General features: G+C 48.8%; 1 protein-coding gene and 1 long non-coding RNA gene across 2 annotated transcripts in view; one reads left to right on the top strand and one right to left on the bottom strand.

Moving 5' to 3' along the window:
- Window positions 1-2,312: 2,312 nt before the first annotated feature.
- The window catches only part of AFAP1L2 (actin filament associated protein 1 like 2), a 57,130-nt gene continuing 42,156 nt past the window's right edge, over window positions 2,313-17,286 (top strand). The window contains 1 exon segment of the mRNA XM_038578857.1: window positions 2,313-2,458. The gene's annotated coding sequence lies outside the window, so the exon portion shown is untranslated.
- LOC111093074 lies at window positions 12,454-16,194 on the bottom strand. The gene is made up of 3 exons (XR_005380641.1): window positions 15,807-16,194; window positions 15,612-15,664; window positions 12,454-13,738 (listed from the first exon to the last, which is right to left on the bottom strand). It is a non-coding gene; the product is annotated as an uncharacterized LOC111093074 (long non-coding RNA).

Raw genomic sequence — 17,286 nt, 5'->3', positions numbered from 1 at the left:
CAAGAAATGACCAAGGCAGTCAGCTTTCCTACCTTTTAGACAAAGGAACAATTACTGGTCAGGATTTGACAAAACAAAAGGGGCTGGAATTGGGGTAGCAAATGGCTGTACAAACACAAAGTGTGTTTGTACAGCCATGTCGGCCTTGAATTCCCTATCTCTTGCGATAAGGATGCTCTGTGCCCCCCTGGTATAGGGAGGGTACCTTCATGTGGGAGATTTATTTCCTGCTTTCAGGTGGACAAAGGAGGGTCAGTGTCCTTGCATTGGCTGTTTCTTAAGTAACTAAATAATCAATATGCCAAAGTGGCATATTTTGAGGTAGCCTCGTCTGTTCCCCTTCCCTTCATCATAAGGGGAAAAAAGCTGTTGTAATAAAAGACCTATAGGAAAACATACAGGTTTTTCTGCCATCCATTCATATGTAGAGAAGCACAGAATACTGTGACATTAAGAATACCAGGATATTTGGGGTTCTTGGATAAGTATATGCCTTCACTCAGGTCATGATCCCAGGGTCCTGGGATCTATTCCCACCTCAGGCTCCCTGCTCAGTGGGAAATCTGCTTCTCCGTCTGCCTCTCACTGCTGCTCATTCTCTCTCTCATGCTTTTCTGTTTCTCAAATAAATAAAATCTTGGGGGGAAAATAGAGTATCAGAAAGTTTGTGTTTGTATTCATCCAAAATACACAGAAAAACTAACATCACTATAGCAAGAGGACTTACAATGAACCATGTTGGTGTGTATTCAAAGGGGCCTTTTATTCAGTGGTACCCATTTTACCCATTTCATTTAGTGGTTGAATCTAAGGGTCCAAGACAAAGAAGGTGCTCCATAAGTATTTGGTGGAGAAATGAATGTGAGAAATCCAGATGTGAGAAAAACAGTGGCAGAGTCAGCTTGAGGCAGCACCCCACCATAGGATGTGACCTCTTAGTTGCCAAATGGAGGTCAAGGTGGTTCCATCTTTGCAGACTCTTTGCACCAGGACTCTCCTAGTCTCTGTGTAGAAATGTCCTGGTCCTCTGACCCAGCTTTTCTCAAGGGAATGCTGGCCTTAGGCCTTAAATTGAACATTTGCCAGAATTCCTTGAGGGTAGGCATCTGTATTAAACATCAGGTATCAGGAGTTTGAGAATAATTTTGATTGATATTTCCAGACTGGGATCAGTGGATACCTCACAGTAATGCTACAGAATTCTATATCTTCCCATCTGTCTAGAATAATGCTCACCATTTTTGGTCTGGATTCATTTCATAGGAGTAAAATATATGTAAATAGAAGAAAATATTGTACTGATGTAGAAATTTTGCTTGGAGAAGAAAATGCACATCCAAAGTTCTGAGGGCTTTTGAGCCTCAGCACCCAAGAGACTGTCCAGATCTGTGGGGTTTTGAACTATGTTTGTTGGAGTAAGTTTGGGTTAGAAGAGCACCTTGGAGGTTTTAGGTTTCAGGATAATTCCCAAGCATATAACATGTTTCTTGCCTTTTTCTAAATGTCCTTCAAAGTGAGCAGGACATCTCCTTGGCAAAAAGCTCTGTGTACTAGTCCTTGTTCTCCAGAAAAACAAAATGAATAGGATATTTGTCTCTGTCCATCCATCCATCCATCCTTTACTTATGTATAGGAAGAGATTGGCTTATAAGACTATGGAGGCCGAGGGCCATCAGGTTGACACCTAACACTAACCATCATACTCTGTGGCATTTGCTCATTCCTAGCTCAATAAGGTGGCAATGTCATATGAATGACCCTTTTTGGTGTCCTTAGCAAAGGTATACCCAGTTGAAACAGGAGTGTTAAGGTTTATGGAAGAAATCCAAAAAGAGATTGATGACATGGGTTGTTTTCTTAGTTCTAAATTTCAGTTGGCAATCTTTGTCCCTTGCCCCGAGCATGCCTGTTTTAATGAATGAAAGAAAGGATGGGTAAGATATTTTATTATAGTACAGGGAGAGCTATTTGGGTTTCTTTGACCAGCCCACAGATCACTCATTTGAAATTTCTTTTTTTTAAGATATATTTTTTTAATTTAGAGTGAGAGTATGCGCATAAGCAGGAGGGGCAGAGGGAGAGGGAGAAAGAATCTCAAGCAGATACCACACTGAATGCGGAGCCTCGTGTGGGGCCCCATCCCATGACCCTGAGATCAAGACCTGAGGCAAAACCAAGAGTCGGATGCTCAACTGACTGCACCACCCAGGCGCTCCTAAAACTTATTTCTAATAGCCAAAAGAAGACTTTGACTAAAACATCACTCGTCAGCCAAACCCCTTCCTTTACCTTTCCATTAATAGGTGTAACTCTCCCCATGAACCCTGTCTGAGGAGACCTGCTGTGCAGGGGAACAGGAAAGTGGATTCATTTCCAGAGGACTCACAACTGTCATCCGTGGTGCTGGCCTACGGATGTTCGTCTGGCCACCTTTCATTTCCTGGCTGTGATAAGCTGTGTAAGGCATGTTTACACATGGGGCTCACAAAATACATTTCGGTGGTGGATTATTTTCCATTAGCTAACTCTTTTCAAAGTCATTTAAAACCTAGTAATAAGGCTGATACATTTTGCAATTTGGCCACCTATGCCTAACTGCATTAGCAAAATAATTACCATGCGGGATTTACTGGTAAACTTGTCAACTCATTATCACTCTGAACGACTCATTGTCACCAGAGACTTGCACATACTGATCTCAGTACCTGTTGTAAGTTAAATGTATTTCTCAAGTCTTTTACTGTTCTCTTCTACTGTGTTACCGTTCTCATAAGATATGATTTGGTCATTGATGACTTGTACTGATAATAATCAGGGTGGAGATGGGCTAGCAGAGTTTTCTGTGTTCATATATAAATCTAAGCAAACAATATACCCTTAGCCATGCCTTCTCTGCTAGGGTCTGTTTTTAAATGACTGGATTTTTTCTTTTTTTAAGTTTTGCTTAAAAACTTAAACTACTTAAGTTTTTGCTTAAAAACTTCAGGACATGAAAGAAGAAATTGCGAGGGAGGCCAGCCAAGGTGGGATCCTTCCCCTTGGGGGGGAAGGATCAGAATGACTTGAATTCAGATCTGAACTTACTAGCTGAGTGACTTGGGGCAAATTATTTAACCTCCCTGAGTCTGTTTCTTCATCAGGGAGATGATTATATCTACCCTATAGGCTTATTAGAAGAGCTCAGTGTGATAAGCTTGGTCAGCCATTTGGCTGACTTTATTCTTAATAAAAGCAGTTCCCCTCCGTTGGTTTGTATTCGTTCTTTTACTGGTTTATTATTAATAGCATTTTGTGTTCTTTATTTAACTGTAATTCTATCTTCATAGTTTAAGTTTCAGTAGAAAATGACCCATCATAACATCTATTAATCCTTGTTGCTGAATTTAGAGTTCATTGTATTTTAGCTTTACTTTCTGCCAAATGACATTCAGAACAATGGGAAGACAAAACTCCTTTATTTCCAGGTTTTTCTAATTAAGCTTCACGTCTAAGTAAGCAACTCCTGAACCAAGTTTGGGATTCAGAGCTGGAATTGTTCTGGAGATTCTGAATGGGGTCCCCATGACCAGTTTTGAATGGAAAGGCCTGAAATTTTCAGAAGCGTGGTCTGGAGGAAGGGGGACACTTCACCAGCCCCTCCCCTTCCCTGCACGGTCTTCAAACCTGTGAGCTCCTGCTCTAGGCTGGATGGATGCCTGACCAGGTGCAGGAGGGGAATGGCCAAAGTGAATGCCAGGATGCAGACCCTTGTGCTCAAGAAATCTGATTTGAGGTTTGAGACAGGTGGAATTCTAGGGACTTGGAAAAATTAGCAAGTAATCTCTTGTCCAAAGAAATATAATATGGTGCAAACAGCCCCCTCACTATGCGGAAATGGAAAATTCACCGTGGTTGGAAGCAGAGGGACTGATTGAGAAGAGGTTGATTCTGAGATGTCATGGGTTATAAGAAGCATCCTCAGTTGGGTAACACCACAGATGAGGTGAGGAAGTAAAAGGAAATGCTTCTGCCTTATGTGCAAACAGTTGCAACATGCATTCTTATTTTATAGTTTCAAGGAATATAGTCATGAGAAATAGGTATTTGCTTGCCTTCCCCATCTTTAAAAAAGAGTATTGATATATAGCTGGCACCTGGAAAATACTTTTGAACAGCTGTTATAGGACAGAGCAGGGCACATTGATAGGCTGAAATGATGACCCGGACTGGGGTGCTCTGAAAGCCTGGTTTGAGGGTCGAGGGGATAATCGCTCAGAATGTGGCATGTGTGGTTGTTGCATTAGAGAACCTGGTTACGCCAGAGAAGTGGCTAAAGACAGTTCCAGAGTGTGCAGGGCTGGGGCCACAGTGTGGGAGAAGGTATAGGGTGAGGAGGTGAGGCAGGGAGGAGCTGAGTGGTCCCTTTGAGATGGGCTCGGGAGAGGAAAGGGGATCTGTATCAAGAGCCAAATGCAAACCTCAAATGTTCCCCCAAACTGAAATGCACTGGAAGAGTCGGAAGTCGTACATCAGCAGTTTCTTTTGACAAATTTTGGCTGAAACATGAAGTGAAAACAATGGTCCTACTCAAAACTCTGTGATACCTTTACATTGTTTATATAACAGAGCTTCAAGGGTTTCAATTTAGAATATTTCTGTGATGAATAACTGGCCTTCGTTCGTGTCAACAGAGTACAGCCTGCACCCAGTAACCAAATCTACTTCATCACTGTCATGGCTGGTTTCCTAGAAGAGCACTTCTCTCCCCGCCCCTCTCACCTTGATCCAGCCGAGCCAATGCACTGAGAAGGCTCCACCTTTCCCAAACCCTTTACCACCATTCCCTTGAACTCTCCTTCAAGAATGATCTTTAGTCCTTCGTCTGCTCTTCAGGATACAGAATTGCTTCAGTTAGCAGGTTTGGAAAGCCCTGGGTGGATATAGGAAATGGAGCTTTCCACAAACTAATTGTGTGACTTTGGCAAAGTCTCTTGCTCCCGGTCTCTGAATGCTGTTTTGTTTGCATTAGGAATCAGGAGGAGGGGTTTTTTTCATGATTTTAACAAACAAACAAACAAAAAAATTAACAAAACCTAGGTGAAATTAATTTTCAGAATATTTTTTTTAACTCCATACATTCAAAATACCATCATGTCAACATATAATTGATATTTAAAGAAGACACACATACACTCGAGATATTTTACATTCTCTTTGGTGGGGCGATGAGGAAGTGGCATGAAGTCACTCACAGCACAACTCAGGTCAGACAAACCACATTGCACTTGCTCAGTAGCTACCTGTGGCCAAAATAATTGGGCAATCCCATTTTAGATCAAAAGTCAGTCCCACTCGGAAGCAGAGTTATTTTGGTTAGTGGACCCATCTGCCCACAGACAGCTTTGCCCACAGATCTTGCAGCTTTGCACTAATTTATTAAAAGCCAGTGTGGGTTTGCCACCATCCATGAAGTCTCTTTTAAAAATTGGACAATTAAAAGCCAATCTTGAGGCCACAGAAGGAAAAAGATCCTGGGAATCCCAAGAAAGGCCCACAGTTTCATCTCCTCAATTCCCCCAATTCCCAAACTGGGAAAACCAGAAATTTTTCTGTGAGGTTGGCACAAATGAATTTGGAGGCATCTAAAATGACGTGAGACCATTTATAAACCTATCAACCACTTCGTATGAGTTTTTGTGCATTTTGCTATAGAAATATTAATGTCTTTGGTTCCCGGGTATTTCTTCAGACCTCGCTGGGGCATCTGTGCTGTGTTCCTTTTCCAGAATCTGAGATATACTAAATTTCAAAGCACCTCTGGCATTGAAGGTTTCAGATGAGAGATTATGGGTCTGCAATAGTGTTTTTCAAACCTTTATTGTGACCTTGGTAAGAAATGTATTTTACATAGTATCCCAGGACACACACCCACAACCCCCCCCCCAAACCAAAGGTTTTATGAGAGATTCCACTCCTTTACTAGATACAGTGCATTTTGATATTTTCTGCTAAATTGTGGTTTGTTTATTTTTTTAATAGCTCTAGGTCCTACTCACTGAGTGGACAGCAAAGCCCGCTCATGTGTCCTGCCCACAATTTGAAGGTGGGGTGAGCCCTGTACTGTGGATCATGGAGATCAGCACAAGGACATCGCCCCAGTCAGAAAAGAGAGAAGAGATGGGTTCCTGGCAGGCAGGCAGCACCACCCCCACCCCTCCCAGCATCCATCCCCATGCTTGCTGCTTTCTACCGTGGTTTAACCGGGACTACACAGCTGTGCCTTCAGTGTTTGTTGGCCACTGTCAGCAATTTTTCTGGTGGTTTGGGTACCATGTGGGTCATCCAAGAAAATTGCCTGGCCTTGTAGGCTCTGTGTTTGGACCTTTTAAAGGGAGCCCTTTTATGGCTTTGGGAAATTGAGGTGTGCCTTCTAAAGGGGGTGGAGCCACTGTTAGGACTTCACTTCCATGTTAATAAGGACCTTTTTGGTCAGTAGTGACTAAACACCAGCCTATGTGAAAAGGGGGAATTTATTGGTTCATGTAGTTGGCAAGTACAAAGTTAGCTTCAGGAATGGCTGGACCTAGGGACTCTAGCAATTTGGGTAGGGCTCTGTATCTTTCTCTGATTACTAGCTTTGCTCCTCTCTGGGCACTGGCCTCGTCCTCAGACTAGAAAGGGGTCCACTCCAGCTCCAAGTATACATCCTCATGGCTTGTAATCCAAAGAAAAGAAAGACCTCTTGCTCCCAAAGCCCATAGAGCAAATCCTAAGGAAAATTCTGGCCTTGCTTGAACCCATCACAGTGGCCCGAAGGATGGCCAGTCCTCAGCTACAACCCCATCTCCCGAGGTGGGGTCAGCCAAATCTGAACCACAGAGAATAGGTCGTCCCACTACCAAAGGAAGGGAGCAAGAATGCTGAGTAGACCAAAATCACTAATTTTCATTCCTTACTGATTCTTCACTCCTGCAAGGGGCTGATTCGAAGTCGATGGGGTTCACATAAAGGGATTACGTACAGTTCTCTATGTGATAGTCAGTTCTTGTCCATTCGAGATGTTCTGCTCACAGAAGCAGGTTGGTTTAGCTCGACAGCTGTTCAGATCTGCTTGGCTTTGTTAAAATTGCTCCTTTGTGTGGAACTTTTGCTTTTCCATTCTTCCTGATATTAAGGACCATTTTAGGCTGATTCTCCCTCTCCCTCCACTCCCCCCCCCATACCTAATCACACCACACCCATTTTATCAGCTGTTTGATCATTGGGGTCTGGCCCCTGGCACTGGGGAGTCAGGTGTGGAGGGGGAGAGGTGCATTTTCCCAGCTCTACTTCCAGAGCCAGGAGCTGCAGCTTGCACCCCCTGGATGCTCCCGTGGGGCTTAGCATCTTGAAGCCCATCAGCACTGCCTGGGATGAGTGACGATCTTTGTTCAGACACTTCCATTTCTCCAGATGTCACACTGTCTGGGGAGTCCCCACTGGGCTTTTAGAGTCTCCCCCCGCCCTCCCCTTTGGTTTCTACTCTTGCCTTATTCCTGAGGCTGGCTGAAGTTTGTGTTCACTGCCCTCTGCCTCCTTGTCCTCTGCCCTTACCCTAGGCCTTTGTGACGTTTCATCTCAGGCTTCTCAAGGTGTGTGTGTGTGTGTTGGTTTTCCCTGGGCCTTTCCCCACACTTTGCTTTCCTTAGAATTTCACTTTCTGGACAGTTTAATAAGCAAATCTTTACCAGTGTAGAGTAGATTTGGATGAAGGGACCTGTTGATTCTGGGCTCTATATTTACAGTGTGACCCGATCTCCCCTCAGTGAAAGAGGGATGGTGATGCCTAGCTCGCAGGGTGAACTGAAATTCATGCAGACTGCCTGGCCCAGGTTCCAGCATCAGAAGGTGTGCTGGGTTGTCTACACTCCATTTGCCAGCAGAGGAAACTCCCTCCTCACCCCCCATCTGGCTTAATGAAAAAATGGGATGTCTTGGCCACACTTAACTGAGTGGTAGAGGGGAAGGTTAGTCTGTGTCTGGGCTGAAATGCTGTTCTCAGACTCTCCAGGCCCTGTTTTCCTTCTCAGGCACACTATTCCCAGAGGTGGCCACTGGGGCCAGGGGTGACGTCCCAGTGGATGAGGGAGCCTTAAGAAGGAGACGGGCACTGCCTAGGCAGAGTCCCAAGGCTGAGGCCCATTGCTCGTCTCTGGTCATGGGACCTCACAAAGGCAGTCCTTGGCTGGGAGAATGAGATACTCTGATTGGCTGAGTCCAAAGTCATGTGGCTGCCCAAGGAGTAGCGGCGGGGTTCTAGTCTCACCCAGACCACCAATGTGGTGGGGTACAGGGACTTCCCAGAGGGAAGGTGGGTACAGATGAGAAGGTTAGGTGGATGCTGGGGGCTAGGGGGTTGAGCAGCCGATGGGTACTGCTCACTCCCTGGCTTATCCCCACTGAGGCGGTAATTTTGATAGCGTCGTATTCTTTGCCCAAAGGACCATTGCCTGGGTTGGTTGTGGAGGCAGGCAGCTGGCAGCCTGTGGGTGGAGAAGGGGCTGGAGAACAGACAGAGGGTGGGACGAGAGGGTGAAAGGGCCTGAGAGCTAGCTCTCACATCACGGCCTGGCACTGGCTCTTCTCCCCGCGTGTTTCTGGGGTCAATTTTAACTTGTTGAGCCCAGGCTGGAGAGCTCTAGGAAGCTTTGAAACCCTTCATTTGTTTATGTTCAGCGGTGTTTCTAGGAAGGTGGTTCCCTAGAGGGGCTTAACCCAAACTCCACCTCAGGAGCCTCTGCTGACCTTCTGTGAGGACATGGTTTCATAGTCCTACGAAATCAGATAGGGATGTTTCCCGTCACCTTTTGAAAGCCACCCTACTAAAATTATAATGTATGTGGTATGTGTTGGCAGGGGTGGGGGGCGATGTTTATGAAGGCTTTCTATAGCCATCTTATAAGAGGAATTTAGGTTTTATTTAGTGGCTAACATTGAACTTAGTATACACACGTGATGGGATTATTTGTGGTCTTTATACAAATCCTATTAAGTAGGTACTGTTATTTTACAAAGGAGACAACTGAGGCCCAGAGAAGTTAATTAAGCTCCCCAAGGCCACACAGCCAGTATATGGTGAAGCCAAGAGTAAACTAATATTTGGGGCTAAGACTTGGGGGCTTTGAATCTGGAACCTCATACAGGTGGGAAGGACCTGACTGACATCGCTGCCTCTGTACCAGGAACCCAGGGGAGTGTGAGGACAGGGGTGAGACACTCCATTCTCTGGGAGCCACCAAGGTCCTGGCCAGACAAAGAAGCTTGGGGATCCAGGAGGCCTTCATTCCCTAGGCCAACTCCCATGGAGCTCGAGGCAGGGCCCTTGCCTGTGTGGGCCTCTGGACCCTGGATCAGCGTGGGGGATAAGGGGGGCAAGCTGAGTCCAAGGTCAGGGTGGTGGTGGTGTTAGGTTGCCAGGGCTGCTTTTACCCGCTGGAGATGGAGGCCTGAACAGGATGCAGCTTCCTCCAGCACATCAGTCCACCAGTGTTTGGTTACTTTTGCCAAACGCTGGAAAGAAACAGGAAATTGGGATGGAGGGTGATTTTTTTCTTCTTCCTATGCATGTTTACTAATAGCAAATGGACAGAATACAAAAAGCGAGTGAACAGAAGACATAGCAGCCCCGGCCATGGTGTCTTCCGTCTGCGCAGCAAGTCGCTCTTCTGCTTTGAGGAACCGGGGAGGGTATAAAGGGAGACTACAAACTTGCCCTCAGCTCTCCACTCAAAGATAAGCAGTTACTTCCCAGCTTCTTTCTGTGTCAGACAGTATTTTCCCAAACTTCCAGTGTGAACGCGAGTGACCCTGACAGCCTCTTGTTCGGAGACTGCAACGGCTTGTGCCAGCTGCGGGACCTGCCAGGCGGAGGGCCACCCCGCCGACCCTTTGCGCCCCACCCACACAGCCGGCCTCCACCAAGGCTGAATGAAGCCACTCTTCTGGCAGATTGCATTTAAGGAATGTCCTGACTGTGTCAGGGAACAAAGGCCTCCCAGGCCCCAAAGCTGCCTTGTCTGGCCTGGCCTCTGGTGGCGGCTCGGACCTGGCATGTCTTGCCCTGGCCTCATGTGCCCCCCTGAACTGTTGGAGTGCCCTAGGGAATCGAGTGCTGCCCCCCAGGGTTCCTGGTCTCAAGGGGAGTGACTGCCTCCCTGTCCTTCCTACCTGCACCCTTGACCAAGTTTGCCTACCACGGTGCCATCTGGGAGGGAGATGCCTTGCGTGCTCCCGGCCCATCTGCTGGGGGCTGCCTCTGGCTGGTCATTCCAGAGATGTTATCTGGCCCAGGTGGGAGGACCACAGTTACGGCCAGGGATTGGTGAGCTCTCTGCCCAGACCTACTGGGACAGATAGCCCAGAGCCTTTTATTTTGCTTTACTTTTTAAAGGATTTATTTATTTAATTAATTTCTTTCTTTATCTATGAGCCTGCACATAAGCATGAGTGGGGAAAGAGCAGAGGGAGAGAGAGAGAATCTCAAGCAGACCCTTTGCTGAGCAAAGAATCCCTCTCAGGGGTTGATTTCGTGACCCTGAGATCATGACTTGAGCCAAAAATCAAGAGTCAGTTGCTTAACCGACTGAACTGAACCACCCAGGCACCCTGCCCAGACCCTTTTAGTAGGAGGCAACTCAGGAGGAGTTTTCTTTCTTAAGATTTTATTTATTTATTCATGAGAGACACAGAGAGAGAGGCAGACACATAGGCAGAGGGAGAAGCAGGCTCCCCATGGGGAGCCTGATGCGGGACTCGATCCCAGGACTCCAGGATCACAGCCTAACTGAAGGCAGACACTCAACCACTGAGCCACCCAGGCTCAGGAGGAGCTTTCATAAGGCTGTGTTTTTGTGTGTTTTTGTGCGTGCATGCGTGGAAGCCTTATGCTCAGCAGGTGTTTTCCAAGCACCGACTTTGAGTGAAGCACTGCCCGGGCACAGTGGGGAAACCAAACCAGGTCTCCCCTGCCTACACAGGGCTTTCATTTTCATTGGAGACCAAGGACTCACATTCAGGGGACAACAGCAAGCAGTAGAGATGGGGCAATGGCCGATGGGCCAGGGGGTGCCTCTGGGCAGGCTGAGGCAGAGTGGAGGGGGCCCTGGGCAGGCACGGGCCTCTCTCACTTGTTCTGCTCAGTTTGATGTCTTCGGCTGTTACCGTGTGAATTTCCGAAGGGCCCCGGCGAAGCAGCTCTGGTTCCAGCTGGCTCCGTAGCTGGGGTTGGAATTCTGCTCTTGGGGAGGTTTGTTCCATTGGAGAGGTCACCAGTGAGCAAGCAGCCTGAGTTGTTTTTCCAGTAGGGCAAGCTGCAGCAAAGCATCTGTCCCATCTCTTCGGCCCGCACAGCTCATCTGGGAATGCAGAGGGCGGCCTCTTCGTGGGGAAAGTGTTTTAAGTGATGAGACTCCAAGATAGGTGAGAAAAAGCAGATCTTGCAAAAACGATGACAAGCTGACCTTGAGGGCCAGGCCCTGCCAGGAGTGGTGCATGCGCAATGCTGGTAAAGGAAGCAAAACCCTTTCATCCTCACCATTTCTTGAGAATAGAGATAAAGAAAAAGTCCTGGAGTATTTCTATTCTTTTTCTTTTTTAAGATTTTATTTGTTTATTCATGAGAGACACAGAGAGAGAGGCAGAGACATAGGCGCCGAGGAAGAAGCAGGCTCCCTGTGGGGAGCCCAATGTGGGACTCCATCCCAGGACCCCGGGATCATGCCCTGAGCCAAAGGCAGTTGTTCAGCCACCGAGGTACCAGATGCCCCCTGGAGTATTTCTTATACTGGAGAAAGTTATGTCCGTTTCTGGCTCAGTCTTCTGGGGTCGAAGGAGGCAGGAACAATGAGCTTGCCAGAGGGCTAGCCTGTGAATGTAGGTCTTTTGGGTACTGCTCACCAGTGATAAGAATTTCCACTTATTTAAGCAAGACAAAGAACTGAGCTCAACAGCATGTAAACATGGAGACATATTGGTCCTTGCCTTCCACATCCTTACTTTCCAGAAGGGAAAAGACTTTTTGGTGGAAAAAGGTATTTTCAAGTATATTTGACTATGCATCAGGCATCAACCTAGAAAGTTCTACATGTAAACTCAGAATTGAGTTCTGTAAAGAAGGACTGTGGAAGTTTATTTTGCAAGGAATCTTATAATGTACTAACAGGCAGGGGCCAGATTTTAGAACAGCTTGTCTGTAAGTCACATTAAGGATTTGGAATCAATCCTAAGAGCAAGGAAGTCATGAAAGAGTTTAAGAAGTAGAGTGACGTAGGGGCACCCGGGTGGCTCAGTTGGTTGAGCGTCCAGTTCTTGGTTATGGCTCAGGTCATGATCTTAGGGTCGTGAGATGGAGCCTAGTGTTGGCCTCCATGCTCTGCACAGAGTCTGCTTAAAATTCTCTCTCTGCCCCTCCTCACACCCAAGCACGCGCACACACACTCACATTCTCTAAAAATAAAAAAATCTTTAAAAATGTATAAAGTAAATCTTTTATGAAGCAAAAACCACACCTTTATTTATCTCTGTGGTTCATACACTTGGCTGCACATTAGAATCTCCTGGGAAGCTTGAAACACTCCTGGGGCCCAGGCCACACCCAGAGGAATTGCAGCAGGATCTCTGGAGGTGGACCCAGGTTTCAGGAACTTTTTTTTACCTTCCCAGGTGATTCCATTGTGCAGCCACCGCTGAGAATCACTGCTTTTCCATTTGTATCCGTGCCCCTGAGTAGGCATGAAGGGTAGTAAGTGTTCTGAATGCAGCACGTCCTTTCGAGTTGGCAGAAAGGTGCTTTCAGGAGCATGACAGACTGGGGTCAGGATGCAGGACCCTGCTGTGTCTGTGGAGAAGCACCCGGCAGAGGGGATATATGGACATGTGGAGACATTTGGGCTTCCAACATCCATGCAGTGGAATACCACACCTCAATCAAGAAGAGCAAACTTGTCATACAGGCAACAACATAGATAAATCTCAAATGATTTTAAGATTAAGGAAGAGGACTAGACCCCGAAGGCTCAGCAGGTTGCCAGGGATGAGGAGGCGTCAAGTCTGATAGAAGCTACAGGGTGACTGAACCGTGAATTGCCCTGCACACCGAGAGGAGCCATTCCACAGGAGGCTACATCGCCCTCGACTCCGTCTGTAAGAAGTGTCTAGAATTGGCAGATCCAGAAGGACCACATTGTCAGCGTACTCAGTGCCGCTCATCTGTACGCCTCCGAGTGATTGAAATGGTCAACTTTATGGTATGCGTCTGTTGCCACCATAAAACACCAAAGAGGATAAAGCCACTTATTAACATGCCAGGCACTCGGCAGGTACTTGGCAAAGGCTGGCGTGGCGTGCGGCACTTCCGGGGAAAGGAGACTTTGGCCCGATGTGCTCCTTCTTAGGTGGAATGAAGGGGTGTGTTTCTCCAAAAGCTCGCTCTTGAGGACTTGAGGATTCTCTGGGATCAGAAGGAATGGACTTGACATTTTTCTACCCTGGGTCACAACCACAACCCTGGGTGCTGCTGCTCGTCACAGAAACGTATCCCGTGTTCTGAACCGGGTCGGTCCCCAGCAGTGGGGTTCTTGCAGGGAACATGCCCGGTGGCTCCACCTTGGGAACTGCCGGGGCAGGGCTCAGGGTGCATGTCTTTGTACTGACAGCACAGGCCTGTTTAGTTTCGTGTTTGGAAGGAAAATCCTGCTCCATCACGGGTCTTCAACAAATGCACCTGAATAAATACAAGTGTGGGCATAAAACAGCAGGGGAAGCATGAACAGCTTTTTCGGCATGTTGGGAAGACATTTATGGTTGGGAAGCTGGGGGCCAGAGAGCAAGACTGCCTCAAGAGGAGAACCCGGGGGCGGAGGTCATCTGGAGGCGCAGCTTGGCTGTGGCCTCGGGTGCTGAATCGAGTAGTTGAACGGCCGGGCTGTGCGTGGGCCTTGGAAGCCCTGAACAAAAATCTTATTGATGGTTCGTCAGACCCTGAGCAGACAACTCTGAACTTTAACAGAGCCAGGATGGAAAGCCTGCACAAGGGCCTACAGTTTCCAGAATGAACAACACACTTATTTTTCCCTCCCTCTGCTGGAGGACGAGAGAGACCAAAGTGAGAAGGGGTAGGGGGGAGGGTGTTGGGGGTGTAGGGAAATGGGACGGGTGCCTTCCAGAGTCTCAATGAAATGGCCACATTCCTCCGAGCTCCGAGGGCTGAAAAATGTCAGCAGGGTTGGCACCCGCTAGGGCCCTGCTTTTGTTGACTGTTATTTCCTAGGGTCTGTAGCTGGGCCTGAAGGGAGCCGACCACAGGAGAATCCCCGGCCTCTACTGTGCTTAGCACCTCGTCAGAGCCTCAGACCTGCAAAGGCTGACCCTGACCCTCTCCGGGAAGGAGCTCATGCCCAGCCCGGAATGCAGACTGGGCACGCTCAGAGACGACCGTGAACAACTGGCCATGATAGGAAGGCCTCTCAGGAGACAGGCTGGTTGCTGCTGGTTGTGGGCTGCTCCGGAGAGAAGGGACCTGGATGGGCCTTGAAGGATGATGCAGATCTGCAGAGGGATAGAAATGCCATCCCCAGGCCTTGGGGCCCTGGTTCCTGGTCCTGTATTTCTTCAACATGGGGGCTTACCGTTCACCTAGCACTGCTGTTTTAGAGGAAAAGGGGAGCGTTTCTCTGCTTTCTTGGTGCTTCTCCCACTCCCCCTCCTGCACCCCCCTATCCCCACCACCACCCATCTGCCTGGCCCATCATTTCCCAGTGGCAGGGACCACAGGCCTGTGTCTGATGGCATTCTGCAGCTCTCATTCACCCAGGGCATCTGAAGTCCCTGCATCTAGTGGAATCATCACCAAGTCCCACGGCCAGGCCGGCTACTCGTCTAGAGCCGCCCGCTGCCCCTTGGCCAAGCATGGTGGAACAGGAGGCAGGGGTCGTGATCCAGAGAAACCTCCCTGACTCCTTGGGAACGGGATGACAGATAGCAAATACTTTGACTTGGACATACGTGGATTTGAGCCCCAGTGCCATTGCTACTATGGTTGGGCCTCGGAGCCCATTCCCATGCTGTGCCTTTGCAGGGTGGCGGGGAGAATTGGAGGTGGCAGGGCACAGGGTCCTGCGTGGCCCCACCCCCGCCACCTGTGGTTCTTGCACCCTTGCTGAGCCTGACCCCAGATTCCACCCCCTCCCCATTACCCAGGGGTCCCCCGAGTTCCAGTGGAGCCCGGGAGCCCTTAGGAGAGGCCGTGGTCTCCGCTCCACCGGGGGTGGGGCTACACAACAGAAGACACAGCCCACCTCTCCCCTGAGCCATGAGCTTGGCAAGGCAGAGGATCAGGCGGGCACGGGTCAATAGCTCCAGCTACTACCACTCGAGTCCAAGGTCTCTAAGTGGACACCCCCACCCTCGGCCCATCCTGGGCCCAGCAATCCAGCCAATCAGCCCTAGCGGTGGGCCTGATGCAGGCACCTCCTGAGCCTCCTCACAACCTCGCCCCCAGCAAGCCCGCCCCCACACCCTCGTCCTCCTCATCTGCCCTGCCTCCCCTCCTGGTCCCCTGGTCCCCTTCCACTGTCCTCCCCACCGCTTGTACTTACTCGATCTCTGGCGTGTTGGGCCAGCGATGGGCATGGCCTCCCCATGGCCTCCCCTGCGGGACAAGCACAGGCTCCATAGCAAAGCGGAGCAAGCCTCGTTGCCCGCCTGATCTTCACTTTGCAGTTCTGGCCTCGGATCTCCCCCCACCCCCACCCCTTCCCCTGTGCTCCGTGCGCCCGGAGGTACCGACAGACCTGTGGCTTCTCAAATATCCCCCGTGCTTTCAGTGTTGAGTTGTCTGAACATCTCTCTTCCTTTTCCTAAAGTGCCTCTGCCTCTTCCCCGCGAACTCCTATTCATCCTCAGTGGCCAGCGTATAAATTCCTCCTGCACATCACCCCTGAGTTTGTGTCGTGGCGCCTTCCTGATCCTTGGACACATTCCTGAATCACTTCTCTTCTCACCCTGTGTATTCACGGCCCCCCTCCCCAGACATGGCACTTCTGGAAAGACGGGGGACCTCATCTCGGTCAACTTCGTCTCCCCAGAAACAGGCACGACACTCTTTACCCTTTGGCCCCGGTACATATTTGCAAGCTTGCTTGAAAATAAACCAAAGCTGTTTTCCAGGAATCCGGCAGCTTTGGGGAATCACTGAGGATGTGAAACTGAAGACACGAGTTTTAGTGCCTTTTTCTTTTTTGTAAGCGGAAGTAGCAGCAGTAACAGCCTGGAAGGGATCAGAAGGTCAGGAAAAGCGCAGCTTGAGATCCTAGCTGCTTCGCAAGGCCCGTTCACTTTTCCACATCCCCTGTAGCTGAGTTCAAGGCTCAGTGTCATTTCCTCAGATTTATCCTTTGTTTTCCCTGCTTTGACTTCTTTAAACTCACTGCTTTTTAGCTTGTCGAGTTCCTGCAGCCAACAGGAAAGTCCTGAATAGCTGTTCAAAAAAATACTCAAAACCAAACAAAAACAACCTAAGGCCTTGCCCTACTGCACCTCTTCCCAGAAGCCTTCCAGGCCTAGGAGTCTTGTCTGATCTCCTCTCACGTTTTTTGACGTGAAGTTTTGGTGGTGTGCCTTGGTCTGAATGTAAATCTCATCCCTCGGGCTGGTCTCGCTCTGCCTCTGTGCTTGCACAAGGCAAGAAGCACACTGTCCGGATCCATTTTACTTTCCTGGTTGGTTTAGGCCAAGGGCCCAGCTAAGTGTTGGGCACATCCTGAGGTCCCACCGTCTTGACTGGTGGGCTCTGGGAGCTAGCTTTTGCTGGCACCCTTTCAAACCCCACTCCATTAAGAATCTAATCGGTTTTAAGTAGACTCGGCAAAGGCCAGTGGCCTCTTGCAGACCCACTCTTTCAATACTGAGGAACAGGGCCAGAGACTCTGCTGTTGGCCCAGGGCCTTTCCTAGGCAGAACTACCCAAATGTGGCTTCCTTCTGGCCTTATCTGAACTCTCACCATCTATCCATCTCTTCACTGGCAGAGATGAGGGCCACCTTCCAACCCACCCTCCAAGCCATTGGCTGCATGCAGCATCTGGGCTGCTGGCTGCATTTTACCTTCACTTGGCTTTTGGCAAGCCAGATGGGAGTGGACACACAGCCCTCTGGGGAGCTCGTTTTGTTCTTCATTCTTTACCAGGACCTTGAGAGGGAGCGTGGAGCTTTCTCTGCTGCTTCTCTGGCTTTGGCAAACTAGAGTTTCCCTCAGGAGCACCCTTGCCAGGAA

Source organism: Canis lupus, chromosome 28 (genome assembly GCF_011100685.1).
Source record: "Canis lupus familiaris isolate Mischka breed German Shepherd chromosome 28, alternate assembly UU_Cfam_GSD_1.0, whole genome shotgun sequence".
In the NCBI taxonomy this organism is placed as follows: domain Eukaryota; kingdom Metazoa; phylum Chordata; class Mammalia; order Carnivora; family Canidae; genus Canis; species Canis lupus.
Note: the sequence above shows the minus strand (reverse complement) of the source record. Positions and strands in the feature narration are given on the sequence as shown.